Here is a 16,827-nt window from a genome sequence, read left to right as displayed (position 1 = left end):
GGGGGGGGGGGGCTGGGCGTTCAGGGGAGGGGGCTGCGTGTTTACACGGGGGTGCCTGCGCCGGCCCCTGGTGGCGGGCGTGGGGGAGGGGCGCAAGTGTAACACATTTTTCAACTTGGCCCTTTGGGGAGAGGGTGTTTGGCGGGGTGCTATTATTATCCTCCTTATTATCGGTATTTAGCCTCCCCTCCCCCGCCCCCGCCCCAGCCCACGGCGGCAAGGTGATCCTGCTCCGTGGGTTTTAAATCCTCCCCACCCCCCATGCACCCTCCATCCTCGGTGCCTTTTCCCTCCTTTGGGGAAAGCTTTCCGGAAAAGAATTTGCAGCATATTGAATCTAGGAGCCATCATTAGGCAGCCTCCTTTAGAGCCTATTTTTAGCGAAGAAGGCGCCTTTTCGTGCATATTTATGATTATTAGCATTAATTTTTTGCAACCCACCAGCAGCAAGCGGAAAGACAATTTTTGCTGCTTAAAAGGGGGGAAGATTTTTTTCCCACCCCCTGAAGTGGCAGACCCTGGGTCTGTGTAAATTTCCCGGATGGTTTATGATAGTTTTCTGTCGTGTAAATTTTAGGAAACGAGGGATGTAATTGGAAGGATGAAAAATGTGCTTGGTGCCTGAACTCATGCTGGAGGGGGGGAGGGGAAAGCATACATACACAGTCCTCACTTTTCCACTGTGAGATTTGGGTTTCCTGTCTCTTCCTGGGAGCTATTTCATTGTAACTTAGTTGTTGTTTTAAAATTTATCTCCAGGAAGTATTCAGGAGAGGAGTGTTTTTGAAGTTGTTTTTAAAAGTGTATTTTTTGAGCAAAGTTGTTAGTTTACTGGTAAGTTTTGGCTAGAACGGTCACCGGTTTTTTTTTTTTTTTGACAGTGTAAAGGCCACGTTGTTAGTATAAAGTAGCTGCAGTTAGATGGAAACTACCCTATAGAGGTGTTTTTCCAGCCGAAGCAGACTTTTATTGATGTAGAATTAACCTGAGGATGTAGTATGAATGATTTCATAAATGCATTACCATATACTCATCACTTTTGGGGAAGTTATAATTTTGGAACATTAACCACTTTATATTTTCATCCAAGATAAACTTAATGCAGTGAGCATAAATGTATGTAGTAAGCTTTTGGGTAAAACTTTATGTGGGCTTGGTACTGTTTCTCACATTGGGCTTCCAAGTAATGTCATTCTCTTCTTAAACATGCTTTTGCAAGTTACAAATGAGAGATTCTAAGTCACACTTAAACGGTTGCAATATTTTTCATTGTTGTTAATTAAAAACTTGCTTTGTGCAGCCCTCTCGTGTAAAAATAGGTCTGTTATGTGACATTTTACTATCTGTATTAAATGCTTTGCTTTGGAAATTTTACTAATGGTCGTGTCCAGTTTCCTCGTTTTCCAAATAAGAATCCCTTTTGTTGATTTGCCACCTATACTGAATAAATAAAAATATAGCCTTTGTTGATGGCATAGGTAATTATTTGAGCCTGATTGGCTTAATTTTTTCCCCCCTTTGCTAAGTTGTAATTAAGTAATAACCTCTCTTCCCTTTCCTGGGGATTCCCTCTTGTGTGTGGATAATAAGGGGTCCTCATAATGTTTTCTTCAACATACCTAAACCAATTTGGAATTGTGGGGTGTTTTTTTTTATGCTTTTAGGCAGATGCTAGTGACTGTACTGATGTTCCCAGTGTGACTTCTTTTTTTGCTGTTGTTAAGTGAGACACGGTGCCTCTTTGGTGTATGTTATTAATTCCACATCACCTGAGACTGTGTTCTTGTTATCACAAGTTGTTAGTCAAGGGAGTTGGGACAGCTTTGTTTGTCTCCATGAAAACAGGGTTTATGAAGGGTTGTTCCATGGGAGCTTAATGGCAGGCCTCCCAGATTATCATTGACAACTCCTAGAAGTATTTAGCATTTGCTTCTTGGGGAGGGGAGGAGTGGCAGTGAGGATGGCAGAGGAGGAGTAGTAGAAAGAAAATTGGCTAACTGCTTAAGTGGTTGGAACCCGATGCTTCTTTATGAAAGTTTTTTCCCTTACAGACTTTCATTGCTTGTTTGAAATGTCTTACATTTTTAAAAAAACAGTTTGCTTTGATTATTCCGTACAGCAGATCAACAATTACCTGTACTAGTGAGAGATGTGAATTTCAGTTTATTGAAAAGATAAGGAAATCACCACCATTATTGCAATGGAATAATGATTTTTTTTAAACTTAAAATACATTGAAGATTAACCACGAAGTAACTAATGAAAAAAGAGGTATCGAATTTCCTATTTTAAATGGAAATAAAAATCAGTACCAATAAGAAAATGAATTGTATGTTAAGAAAGTTTTCCTTAATCTTAAAGATTCAGGTCAGTTCTGTATGTTAACAGTTATTTAGAAACACCCTAAACTTTTTTGTTAAAGAGCTCAATTACCACTAAGCTAACATTGCTTCCTACTTAGACCAGCGTTGGTGAAATGGATTGGTTCCTTTTTTAATAACTTTTTTTGTACACATCCAGAAATCTTTCCTATGTTTTAATATCTAAGTAAGATTGTTGATAATCGTACATGCATAACAAAAGGACCGATTTTTTTTACACTAAATAACTTACTTTCATGTACTCAGGGCATTTCAAACTAATACCCAGAAAGGAAAGAAGCAGAGTATAAGCATACACATTACCCAAAAAGGAGATATGATTAATGGACCTTTTGAATGACAACCTGTTGAATAAATACATCTGTTCATGTATGGCAGCGAAATATAAATAAAACCTTGTCAGATGAATGGTTGACAAAGGAAATCACCTTTTATAATTGATTACTGTGCTGTTGCATAGAAAGAAATTCTGACTAGCCATGTTTGGGTGAAGTTGGGAGGGAGAATTTGATTGGTATTGCTCACTTCTCTCTTAATTTTTACATGAATACAAAATGGCTGGTAGTGCAAACTTTTTGTCATTCCCTTGGCAGGTGGGGAGAGGTGGAAGGCATAGTCCTTATGTATATGTGTGTGGGTTTGAGAATTAGGATATCTTATTTTCTACATTCCTCAAGTAATGTTTGCAAAGTTAGATCCCATTGAAAGGAGGTGGCTAATGTGTAACCGGCTAGAGGTGTAAATTCTGAATTACCCAGACAGTTTCTGTACTCTGGGGAAGAATCCACGGACAAAGGGGGGCCCAAAAGACAGTGTAGTGGTGAAAGGCTGTTGTTAGGGGGATCTGGGTTCAGGTTCCAACTGTGTGACCTTAGGCAAAAATGTCCAGTGCTTGGGCACATAGTAGCTACATAATGTTTATTACCCTATTTGACCTCCCTGGACTTCACTTTTCTCATCTGTAAAAGGAAAGTTTGGGACTAGATGACCTTGAAGGCCCTTTCTAGCCTTAAAACCATGAAAGCACTAGAGCTGGGAGGGGTGTGAAATCTTGCCTCCAGGGTTGGTGTGGTTTGGAGGTAGCTAGGGTGACATTTTCTCACCCTCTTCACCAAGCAGCTGAAGTTCTTCAAAGGTAGGAAGATTGCCCAGGAAAGGAAACCTCATAAAAAATAGTAATTGTTGAAGTGGTGCAGCCCTTTGGCAGTGATGTTGGTGCTCTGGTTCTGATGGCCGCTGTTGCTACTTGTCCTGTTATATCTTAATGGGGCTCCTTAGAACAGTTTTGAGAGCATGTGTGTTTTTGCGCGTTTGTTTTGAGGGGCCTCCAAATGTTACTGTAGCAGCCTTTCTGCTAACTGGGTCAAGTGATAGACTTGAGTACTTTAATGGATCTCATCCTGTGCAGTCCTTGTGGCTTTCCATAGAGTATCCACATAATCTCATATACTAGAGGCCTTCTCATTACAGTAGTCCTCAAACTGCTTATTATCCCTCACTCTTAACTTCATGACTAGACACAACCTCCTTTTCAGGTCCTCTTTGTCTTTTGTGTCTCGCCCCCCCCTCCCCTTTTTGTCATTTTGCCACCCCATCAGTCATGTAGAGAGGAGGGAGGGCCTCATAGCATGACAGGCTGCTTTGGGGTTTTTCCTGCTTTCAGGGGTGGCCATGGTCAAACATGTGTCATTTATTTATTGGCCAAACCTTTTGATGATGAATCTTTCCTTGTTTCCTTGGCTGGACTGTGAGCTCCTTGAGAACAAGGACTGTTTCGCTTTGGTTTTTGTGCTTTCAGTGCCCAGCACAGTGCTTGGCACATGATAGATGCTTATTGGTCCATTGGGTGGAATGGAAACAATTATACTGCATGCTTTAGTCAAATTTTTTGTCAGGCAGTTTATTAATATGCAAGCAAATGAAGGGACAAAGTTTCTCCTTACAGACCACTCTCCACCAAGCAGTTTCAAACTTGGTTCAGTAGTTAGCCTGAAACAAAAGATGAATAAATTTCAGCAGTAGCAGCATAAACAATGATACATAGTTTTTAAGTTTAGGGTTTTTGATTCACAAATGGAACAATTGTAACATTAATGATGGCATGCCCTTGGAGAATGCCTTCCCCACACCAAGTTCTCCCCTAGATAAGTACCCTTTTAAAAAAGTCTGGTCAGCAGTAAAAAGGAGGAGATACCTTTCCTCAATGAACAAAAAAGACATTCCCAATCTTAGTTTGGCCACAATAAATGGTAATGACTGAGTCTCAGAAAATTGAGGTCACTTGCTGAAATTGATTAAACCTTCTGTATTTAAGAGAGCTCAGACTAGGGAAGGCTTCAGACTAGGACACTGTTATAAATATCATTTCTTAATTTTTGTAACATAGTTGAGGCCCCATTACTCCCCACTTCCACAGGCTGATGGATTCAAAGTAGGTTCACAGAAAGCAAACGGAGGTGACTAAAACCAGCTGAGTTTGTATTCTCTGGCACAGCTTCTGAGAAGCCAGGGTTGGTTACTTGCACACCATGAGAAAGGCTATAGAGTAGGGGTTTGGTGGAAGGGATCAAATGATGACATGAATAAATGAAATTCACTGCCTGCAAGTCTTGTTTCCAGATTAGCAATGTTGGGGCTTAAAGGGACCCTAAAGTTCCTATAGTCCAACCTGCTCATTTCACAACTGGAGGTAAAGTGACTGTGACCTGAGGTTGCATAGATAGTAAATAATAGTGGCAGGACTGGGACCAGTGTCTTTTGACTTGAAGTTAGTCTTGTGGTTTTTTCTCCATACCTTCTCTCCTCATGCACTGCCCAACTCTGGCTGTTTTCTTGCCCCTGAAAAGGATGGAAACATTCTTCTATGGTCTTAAACAGTGAAAGTCGATTTGAACCATGAAAAATTTTATGATTTCTTTGATTTAAAAAAAAATCCAGTATGTGTTTGTGATTTAGATCTTATAATTAAACATCACATGTAAATAAGTGTACTTTTATTCAGTAAGTATCTACCCCCACATTTTCAAAAAGGAATTTGAAGTAATCAAACCTCTTCAGAACATCATGTTTTCTGAACACAATAATAGGATCATAGCTATAACATTGGAAGGGGTCTTAGAGGTCTTTTAGCTCAGCTTCATTTATGAGCTCCAGAGAAGGGAAATGTTTCTGTATAAGCCAGAATTCATACCCATATTTCCTGACTGCATGCAGTGCTTTTCTCCCCTCATGGAATCATCTCTAATCCGTTTGGTAAGTTTGGACACTCAAGGAAACAATCACATGGCTTCATCAAGAGCTTCATTTCCTAACAAACTGGATGGTGTACAGAGGAGGGCAACAGGATAGTGGAGAGTCTCAGTCTTATGCCATATGAGGATCCATTGAAGGAACTTGGTCAGTGTGGCTTGGAGAAAAGAAGCCGCAGGTGGGTTTCTCGAGATCTTCGTAGGCTTGTGAGGGAGAAAAGGCTGAGTTGAAGAAATAAAGAGTCTGATTAAAGGTTGTTTTCAGGACAAATTAATTCATTAGAGCTATCCATGAGTGGAATGAACTGTCTGGGAAGGCAGATGGTTTCTCCAGAGGTCTTAAAGCCAAGAGTGGAATGTCTACACTTGATTCTTGTTCAGAATGGGTTTGGTTTGATGGCCTCTCAAGTCTTTTCCATTGTGAAGTTCTGTGAATTTTTATATATTGGGTTTTCTTGAAGTGATGAGAGCAGTGTCATGTAGTGGAAACAGTGCTGGTCTTGGAGTCATGAGAGACAGCAGTGCAAATCACGCCTCTTACTGACTGCATGGCCATGGGCAAGTCACCTAATACCTCGGATTCTTATCTTCCTCATTTACAAAATGGGGAGGGTAATAACCAATCTTTTATGATGATAAAATAAATGTGATTAGTTATTTTTGTGCTTTAACAACAGTTACAAAGTGCTGTTCTTCCCAAAATCTTGTGAAGTATTTAGCAAAAGTGTTTTTATTTCCATGTTAAACTTTAGAAAACTGAGAATTATGTGACTCGCCACCATGGTCAAAGATCTTCAAATAGGGATTGCAGTGGGGACTTGAACGTAGGTATGCAGCTTCTCATGATACTGTCATCACTTGAAAAAAAATCTCAGTTCTTAAAAAAAATTTTTTTAAGTACATATCTATATCTAGACATGTGTGCATATTTGTTATTTTGGTGGTAAGTTTTCTTTGAGTTCATGGAATCTTTTAATTTTGGTGAATTGATTACCACAATAATTTTGACTGCACCTAAAGTTATGTTATACTTCTCTAGCTATTTGTATCTATACTTAAATTTCCAACTGACCAAAAGAACTGATGTTCAATTATGTTCATAGTTGACTTAACTCACAATGTTATTATCTTTGTCCTTTGTTTTCGAAGAAGACCATGGCACCTGGGAAATGATGACATGACTTGCAGTTGACTTTGATTTGAGTAAGGGAGGGCTGTGCAAAGTTACCAGTCTCACTTTCTCCCCCAGAGCCATCTAATTCTTGAGGTGATGAGTCTTTTTCCCTCTCCTCTTTCACACCTCTCTCTCTCTGTCTCTGTCTGTCTCTGTCTCTCTCTCTCTGTCTCTCTGTCTCTCTGTCTCTCTGTCTCTCTCTCTCTCTCTCTCTCTCTCTCTCTCTCTCTGTCTCTCTGTCTCTCTCTCTCATTTGCTCTTTACCAGTTCACTCATTTCTTTCATTCTTTGTCTTTTTGTCTTTCAAGCTACAGACCTGCAAGATATCTTTTCTTTTCTCTCATCTCATATTCATTCTATAGGCAACTAGGTGGCACAGTGGATAGATCCCCAGTCCTAGAATCAGGAAGACCTGAATTCATATTTGTCCTCAGATTTTGACTAGCTATGTGCTTGGGAAAGTCGCTTAATGTTTGCTTCAGTTTCCCTCATCTTTTAAATGAGGGTAGCAACACTTATTTTCTGTGTTATTGTGAGGATAAAGTGAGATTAAAAATTGTAAAGCAAGCAGACCTAGTAAGCACCATAAAAATGTTAACTGTTATCATTATTATTAATCATCATGACCATTTCACCTAAGATTTGAATTATTAGTGCCCTGGCCTCCTAGATTGTCTCTGCCTCTTCTATTGCATTATCCACACACTACTGCCAAAACTTATAATAACTCTGTTTTTAAAATCCTTCTTGACTTTGAAGTCTTACTGTAATTTTCTGGGTCCTTCTCTTCTTGGTCACACTAGTTAAAGACAACCTTTGTATCTTCATTCAAGACTCATGCTTTTGTTCATGTTCTTCATCCTACCTGCAATACCTTCTCTATCTGTCCAAGTCCTTCCAAATTAATTCCTAATTAATACCTAATGTATGTGCAAGACATTGTACTGAGTGCTTAGACTATTGAGACAAAAGTGATCATCTCTGTTGCAGAGGAGTTTTCGCTTTACTGGGTATTTATATAGGAGACAGGTAGGGGACATGTCCTTAGTAGGAAGGGAGGAGTAGTGGAAGTCAAGATGAGGAGGCGGGTACCTTCATGGGTGAGGTGTCTTGTCTGAACACAGAGAGGCAGTTTGAGGAGCAACGATCAGTTTGTTTTGGTTGGAATAATAAAACTTGTTGAATAGTTGAACATAATATGAAGGGGAGCAGTGAAACATTTGGGGAAGACGTTGGAGTCTTAGAGATAACAGGGAGTCACTGACAGTTAGACTTGTTACTTAGGAGGCCTCATTGTCACAGCTGTGTGAAGAGTGGGACACACAAGACAGGGAAAACCATTTAGGAAGCTCTTACAGGAAAGAAATAAGGGGGTGGTTTTGAGAGAGGAGAGAATGCCTAGGATGCATTTGGTAACTTGCACATGGGAAGCTGTGGTGAGGGAACCTTCAGATGGGATGCCTTGGTTTGGAACACCTCCACAGAAGTAAGGACATTTAAAGGAGCCGGATCAGGAGGGATGTTGATTAATTCTGTTTTGGATATGTTATCTTAGTGTAAAGAGCACTGGGCTTGCACTTAGAGGACCTGGGTTTGAATGCTACTTACTGCATATGGGACTTTGGGCAAGTTATTTAGCCTCTCTGAGAATCAACTTCCTCATCTGTAAAATGGATGGAAAAGGTCCAAATAGACCTTTAGGATCTTTTCTAGCTCTAAATATTCTATTTTATGACTTTGAGGTGAAAAAAAACATCCAGGTAGTCAAGTAGGCAATGTGGGGCTGTTTGTACATGGGAGAGGTTAGATATGGATGTAGATTTGGGTGCTACTGTCTTAGAACTGAATCTGTCAGAGTAGATGTGAGATTAGGGGAAGTAATGGGCAAAAGTTGTAGGTTAGTTTTGGCAAGGAGAATGAAAGATTTGGAGATGTGTAGTGACAGGCACGAGGGAGTCCTGGATGGCCTAAATGTTTCTGGTAAGGTTGGTCATAGTTAAGAGAAGTTTTGGGACAGCTTCTTTGGGGAGGGCTGTCGTCAGAAGGGGAAGAATAGAAGGACTGTGGGGCAGGCCGGGTGATCCAGGCAGCATGATTGTTCCTTTCAGGAATGGAAGCAGAGAAGGGGAGTTGGTGGGGGTAACCAGTTGGAGGATTGGTGGGGCATGTATAGCCAATGAGAAGGGAGATAGGAATCCAAGGATCCAAAGAGGACAGTGAGTTGTCCAATTGCTTAACTTTACAGTCAAGAACGGAGAAAAATGAGTTATGGGAAAGTATGTGTGTTCCAGCCACATGAGTTTCCATAGTTTCCTAGTTTGAGCAGGAGTAGCCCTCAGAAGTAAACTAGTATATACCCCTTTATTTTACATATGGAGAAACCAAGGCTGAAGAGTATAAACGACTTTCCTTAGTTCAAACAAGGGTAGTAATTTGAAGGCCTAGGATTTGAACCTATTTCCCTTGACTTCAAACCTATTTGTCTTTTTCACTGTAATGTTCAGGGAGTTCATGAGATCACATGAGACCAAAACTATTTTCATAATAATACTAATTTGCCTATTAAAATACTCTCTTTTTCAAATACATATCTGTGTAATAATAGATTTTTTAAAATAACCCTCAGTATAAATAACCTATCACAACAAATTGAATGCAGAAGCAGATATGAGAAACTGATTGTCTTCTATAAAGCCAGATGTTAAAGAGATTTGAAAAAAAAAAAGTAAAACAATGTCACTCTTCTCATTAGTTTTTTTGGAGGAAAATATAGTTATTTTTTTATGAAAAATGTTATGTTAACATACAATGGATTTTTTAAAATAATAAATATCTTAAAATTTTATCAGTTTTAATTTCTAATATGGTAAATATTGATAGATACAACACACATAAACAAAACCCTCTTTGGGGTACTTAATTTTCAAAAGTGTAGAGGTCCTGATGCCTTGAGAAGTGCTAGTCTGTGGAAGAGTCATAATGGTAGTTGAGGCAAGACTTTTCTAGTGGATGTCAACATGTATTTTGAAGTTTTCAAGTTAATGGTAAAGAAGAAAACTAAGCCAAGTTCTCAAGGCCTTGAGAAAGTAGGAAGACTGATCTGAAGGCCTGCATTTTTAATTCATCTAGAAGAATTCCTTCTGCTGCTACTGCACATTTCCAAGTCTTTCTAGTTTCCTAGATGTAGTAGAAGTTGACTTTTTATACTTCCTGTTATGGGTATATCATTTAAAATAATTCACAGTAATTTTGTTGCATTTTACCTCTTATGATTTCCCCATTCTTTTTCTTCTGTTTTCTACTTAGATAAGGTCAATTAATAAAAGTGAGTGTTTTGAGAACACCTGAGTGTTCTTAAATTGGACACTGAGGTCATCAGCAGGAGCCTCTGGTAGTCATGGCTGTCTGTTTTGGCCAGCTGTTTTCTGGCTTGGTGGATTTTATTCTTGTGCCACCTAGGAAACTAGGTGTTATCAGCTGTGTGATTCTGGGCAAGTCACTTAAACTCTTTTTGCCTCCATTTCCCCAACTGTAAAATGAGGACCATAATCACACTTAACCTTGCAGGGCTCTTGGGAAGACCAGATGAGATCATATTTGCAGAGTGCTTAGCACAGTGCCTGGCACAGAGTAGTAAATACTTATTCATTCCCTTCCTCCCTCCCTTCCCATGCTGAGTACTGGAAAAACCTTATTGCAATCCATACGCCTTGGTTGTCAAAGAATAATTGATGCTTCTAAAATGTTGTGTTCTTCTGGAGATTTTAATTGTAGGGACACATTGTTTGTCACTTGTATATGTGGCTGTTCTAAGAGCAGGGTGCACTGAGTCAGGCCTCGTTGAGGACAGAGTCTAAAGATCTTAGGGAAAGTTGAGTTGACATTTCAGAAATACCTGAATTAAATAAAATACATTATTACCCAAATATCTGTACAGCTATTTAAGGGTAGGAGTTGAGAAAGTTGGTGAGTGGTAAAGTTTTCCTTTTGCCTATGAGAAATTTCTTAAGTGAGGTAGACTTTATTTCTTTATTAAAAAAAAATTTCATCTTTTCCTGTATTTGATAGGCATTGTCAGATACATGGGGGAAAGAAAAAGGTTTATAAAGAAGACAAGATTGAGACGATAGTGATGTTACACAGGGAAGGGAGCTCCAATACAGTGATAAACAGACCATATTAGCAGTTCTTTTTGTTTAGAATTTTATAGTCTTTTTTAGTGAAACTTTTCATATAAATTTGTAGTTATGTATGTCTTAATCTTTTAACAATTGCTGGTGGTTTGATGTGGGGAAATACTATTTAGAATTTTTTATTGACATATAAGCACCTGAATTATCATCAATAACATCAAATGACACTTGTGTCTTGTCTGAGTTAGGTGAAAAAATATTAGTGTTATCTTCTTGGCACTGTGTCTTCCAGAAGGCATCAGGGTAGGATGCTATAAAAATAAAGGTAAACAGTGTCTAGCTTCATGTGAATTCATGCTTAGCTCATGCTTAAGGCCAGTATTGCCTAGGACTGCGGAACAGCATTTTAACACAGCCTAACATGAAACAATTTCTTTACAAAGCTGTGATCATTAATATCATGTGGATAAGTTAAAATTTCTGATTTTTCAGTATCTACAGGGACATCTTCCTCAGAATTTTCATGTTTCATTTTGTATATTTTAAATTCTTTTTTTTTTTTTGGAGGGCAATTGGAGTGACTTGCCCAAGGTCACATGGCTAGTTTTTGTGTTAGATTTGAACTTAGGTTCTCCTGACTCCAGGGCTGGTGCTCTATTTACTGTGCCACCTAGCCCCCCTCATTTTATATGTTTTAAAGAAGAAAAAACATGGACATCTTTTTTGGAGTAATACAGATTGCTGGGAAATAGCTGACATTACTTTGCAAGACAAGTTATGGTAGTAGTGGTTTCTTCTAATGGCAAATACTGCATGAAGCCATATGGGTGAGAGTCATTTATGTCTGACTTAATTTGAACAGGTTAAATGGACAGAGTATATATTCTGTCTCTTCCTTTTTATTTTGTGACTATCAAATGATATCAGGAGCAAGGCTTCGAGTGTCTGGAAAGTGAATAGGGCAGTGGATGAACTTCTTTTGTCTGTCTCCAGTTGTCTTCTTTCCATGTCTTTGATGATCCTTTTATGGGGTCAGATGTTTTGTGTGTGTGTGTGGTAGAAGGCACTGACCAGACCGACAGAGGCCAGTGAGGACGTTCTACCCAACAGCAGGCAAATGGGACAGGGCAGTGGATGCTTCCTGTAGAAGAGCACTGTTTTGATGCTATGTCTAACTTGTTTCCAAGTTGAGGCCTACCCTTTACTAAGGACAGCTAACCAATCTGTATCTCTAGACATCTGTGAAAAGAAATACTTAGCTCCCTTAAATGGATTTGCCTAGGTTTAAGATTTGTGCTTAGCTTTTTGTCAGTATTTCTCCCTTCTCTTAAAGTGGGAAGGGTTTACCCTGGCATGTGTTGAGGTGACCTGGGTAGATTGAAAATGCCTGCCTAGGGGTGACCTAGGCAGCTTTAGAGGTTTGGAGCTTACCTTCCTTGTGGCCCAGACCCACTTGGAAGTGGTGCTTGATAGCAGGTGGGACCTTGCTGCCCAGAGGAAGTGCCTGCTGGCTGACTTACTGGGGAGCCCTCTCTAAGGCCTTGTAGATTCAGAGGGCTGTTTGGTGAAGGTGGGCAGAGGGTATTTTCCCACCTGACTTTATCTTCTTGAAAATTAAGTTTGTACTTGATGAAATTGATCTTAGAAAATCCTCCTGCTGTCTGCACTAGCTTGCCTTCTCAGCACTCCTAGCCCTTTCCTAGGCCTCCCTTGTTTTCCCACCACTCCATGGAAGGTCTCTCTGAGGTCACTTAACTCTGAGCCTTCGCTTTGTTTCTAGTGTGTATCTTTTGGCTTTCCTCTTGTGTCTCTGGCTACTCTCTCCTTTGGTTCCACATCTGACCTTAAATATCATTGAGTCATCTCCTTTGGAGGAGTCAAATGCCCTTCTTTCTCCCCAGTGTGGGGCCCCTCCATTCCACCATGAGTGATGAATGAGGTAGGAAATCAGTGCGGTAGAGAATTGGAGACACCAACATGAACAGCTTTTCTTAAGGCCTTTAACTGAGGATCTGGAGAGGTATTGGGCACTAGCAGGTAGGATACAGTCTGGGGAGAGGTGTTTAGCTTTTGTTTTTTTTTTTTAGGATAGGAACCAGTTTTTTAAAGAAGGAACCAGTAAATTGGGAGAGATTGAAGATTAGAGAGGATGATGGTGGGAGCAATCTGCTGGAGAAATGGAGGAGTTCATATTAAGTGTAAGTGTGTAGAAGGCGACCTTGGCTTGGAGAAGGGCTGTTAACTTCTGCAGAAACTGGAGTGAAAGACATGGGGAAAATGAGAAAAACTGATGATTGGCCTTGGTTTTCTTAGCAAAGTGTGAGGCAAGATCCTCAGTTGAGATGGGGGAGGAGGGGAAGGATATGATGGGAGGCTCTAGTGGGTGAATGGATTGGAGAATTGATGAATGAAACATAAAAGAATTGATCTAATTGATTAAAGAAGGATTGCCTTGCTACAGTGAGGGCCCAACTGAGATTAGAAAATGGATTGGTAAGTGTTGGCCCTAGTCTTTATAGTGACTTCCTCCAGCTCTGTTCAGCTGTTGCCATTTGATCTGAGGTTTTCCAGTGTAGAATCGTTCATATTTGGATTGCTTGAGAGCAAGTTAAAGATGTGGGCATTTCCCAGTTCTGCATTCTTCACAGAATGAGTTCATTGTTATTTTCTTTCTCCTAGGGGCACTAGTACTGCTGGAACCAAGGATGATTCAGAGATGCCAGTTTTGTACAGCAGAACTGTGTCTGCAGCCCCCTTGGAAATAGCATATAGTTGTGTGAACACACACACAGACACAGACACACTCACACACACTTCTCTTCTGCTAGACCTTATCTTTCCATTCCAGAGTTGTGTAGTGGCAGCCAACAAAGGGCAGGGCAGAGCAGAGCATCTTGGGCATGAGAGTAGTAAGAGTCCTATAATGGTTGTATTATGGCATGGGATTTGTAGTTCCAGGAATCAACTCCTTTCCTGTCTCTCTGCCTTCACTATGATGTTCCCTCCCCTATGCCTAAAATACCTTTGTTTCTCCTCTATTTGAATTCCTATGCTTCTTTTAAAACCCAAGTCAGATGCCCCTTCCTCTAAGAAAACTTCTGTGACACCCCCCAACCCCTCCCAGCCATGAATAACCTTTCCTAACATTTTCCAATGTTAAAACATTGAAGTTTTCACCTTTCTTTAGTACTTAACTAATAAAAACCACAATGTGTTTGTGATTGTGAAGAAAATGCTTTATAAAATCACTATTTAAAAATCTGTGCTATTATGTCCTGCCTGAGGGTCCTGGTGTATGTAAACTTTGAGCACTGAAGCTTTCACTTCTTTCAGGCTTTCATGACTCAGTTCATATATCGACTTTTATAAGGGACCTTTCTGAATCTCTCCAGCTGCTCGTGGTTAAGCTCTTCCCTAATGTGTAGCTGCCTGCACCATTTTGTGTATGCTTGTAGGTGGTGGCACCCGTTAGAATGTTAACTTCTTGAGGGGAGATAGGGTTTCTTATTTCTTTTTGGTCTTTGTATTCCCAGAGCTGGCACTGTACCTGGCATCTAATGGACACTTAATGATTATTTGAGCGTCAAGCCTATTGCAGTGTTATGCACACACTAGGTGCTTAATAAATAATTGTTGAGTTGGATACTGTTCTTAGTTAATAAGGAAATTTCAGGGAAGCTTGGCTTGTTCTAAAATTGACACTTAAAATAGCATGTTAGCCGCCCTTGGCTGGAGAAGTTTTCTCTTTCAGATCTGTTTGCTTTTGATTTAATGGCAGTTTGGGTAAAGGTTTTGTAGATATTTTGAATGAGGGTTGGGATGAAGTGTGGGCTAAAGGTTCTCCTTATTTATCAGCTCAGAAAGTTGCTTTACTTAGTGTGTACTTTTATTTTTGATAATTGAGGCTATTACATCTCAGTGTTCCTCTGTATCCAACTCCTACTGCCTCTGTTGAATGGAGGAAAGTACAACTTGTTATGTTCCTGGAAGGATTTATTCAATCTGTAAACTCAATAAAAGAGTGCCATCCAGTTTGGAGCAAAGGTAGTGGCAAGAAAAAAAAATTGCTTTATCTTCATAAATTGTGTATGAAAGTATGCTAATAAACTGGTGACAAGTATTGTTAAATTTTAATCTCCTTAACATGAATATTTTTGAATCCTTGGCTTAAGGAACTTCCTGTGATTTACTAATAACTTCAAGCTACTTTCACATGTAAATTTTTAAAGTTACCCACTATTAAGAGGGTCTGAGATAGCTTTACTAACTGGTATTTATTACCAGATCTGGCATCAACCCCATCACTTAGGTCCTATTGAAGGGTCACTCAGGAGTTACTATGGAGGATACCAGTGAATGGATTACATCCTAAAACTATTCCAGTGCATTGTTTATAAAATGCTTGATCTTTAATGAGATAAGACCGATTTAAAATTAAAGTGCTTTTTAATCATCTCAGCCTTTTGTTGATGTGGGGGTGGAGAGATGCTCCTTCCTTACAGAGGTTCAGAGAGAGAATGGCTTTAATTTGTCATTTACTGCCAGGCTCTAAGTGAGGCCAGGTGGGGCCAGGCTCTTTCGTTCTGGTGGCTTTTGCTTTTGTCCTAGATGTCAGCTTTATTTTTCTTTTGACTTGAAATAGATTCAGACAGACTGGAGGATAGAAGCTTGTGTTTAGTCTGTCATGTGCTTCTCTTTTCTAGTCAGGAATCAGGAGAGGTGCTGCTGCTGTGTGTCTGGGTAGGAGGTCAGGTTCCAGAGGTCCTGGCTTCTGCTTGCTGCCGTATTTTCTCTAGACGAGGATCATCTTTTCTACAAAGGGTGTTCTCGAGGAGCTGTGTTTAGGGATGCCTTGCTGTAGAGTTGCTCACTCCTTGAGCATCTTTGAGGTGGCCCCAAGTGACTGCCACTTGAAGTAGTGCCCTTTTTTCTTATTCTGTACTATCAGTGAATGACTTTCATGGATTCATAAAGCTTTTGGGTTTCAATTTCCTTGCCTGTAAAATGTGACCTCTAGATTTGAGAGCTGGCTTGAAAGGAACTTAACAACTATTGAGTTGTTTTAGAGGTTAGGTGCTGAACCCCAAAGAATGTCTCCCTTTGTGTCTGAGATCCCGAAGCTAGGTGTTGGATCAGAATCAGATCTTGGACCTGGGTTAACGTTACTAGATCCATGAACTGGTAGTGTTCTTCTCTACAACTCCATACTACTTTTTCTAAATGGGTCTTTGGATTTGTTTCAGGTTGAGTTTATTTATTGTGGCTTCCTCCATTCTCCCCTTCCCTCCTTTTATGCCTTATGGGTTCCTGTCATGTCAGTGGTCCCCTCTTTTCTCAGTATCTACAGCCTAATACTCTTTTTCAAAGACCCAGCCTTTGTGAAACCTTGGACCACCCCAGCTTCATCCTACAATGATTTGAGGCCCTAAAGCAGTGTTTTAGTCAAGATCATTATGTTGTATCACATTGTGATCATTTTGGGTGCACAGCTACACTCTTTTTTTTTTTTTTTTTGCCTTTTAGAGGGCGAAAGGCAGGGCAATTGGGGTTAAGTGACTTGCCCAAGGTCGCACGGCTAGTGAAGTGTTAAGTGTTTGAGGCCAGATTTGAACTCAGGGTCCTCCTGACTCCAGGGCCAGTGCTCTATTCACTGCGCCACCTAGCCACCCCAACAGCTACACTCTTTGAAGGCATAGATGAGCTTTCCTTTGTAGCCCCCAAGTAACCTTAGTCTAACATCATGTTCAGTAAATATTTTTATACTGTGCTCCCATATATGTTTACCCACTGGGGTTCATCATTCATCTATTTTTTTGTGTTAGGATAGTACAGATCTTCACCACTATATCAGCCTGCTTACTTGGGTGATGCAACCTAGTCTCATAACTCCG

The 16,827-nt window shown here is 40.0% G+C and overlaps 1 protein-coding gene across 3 annotated transcripts in view; it reads left to right on the top strand.

Moving 5' to 3' along the window:
- The window catches only part of TBL1XR1 (TBL1X/Y related 1), a 157,681-nt gene that overhangs the window by 552 nt on the left and 140,302 nt on the right, over window positions 1-16,827 (top strand). The window lies entirely within an intron of this gene.

Source organism: Petaurus breviceps, unplaced genomic scaffold (genome assembly GCF_028583685.1).
Source record: "Petaurus breviceps papuanus isolate PSGF00001 unplaced genomic scaffold, PetGlider_PUasm1.0 173, whole genome shotgun sequence".
Classification (NCBI taxonomy): Eukaryota; Metazoa; Chordata; class Mammalia; order Diprotodontia; family Petauridae; genus Petaurus; species Petaurus breviceps.
This window is presented reverse-complemented; position numbering and strand designations above follow the sequence as displayed.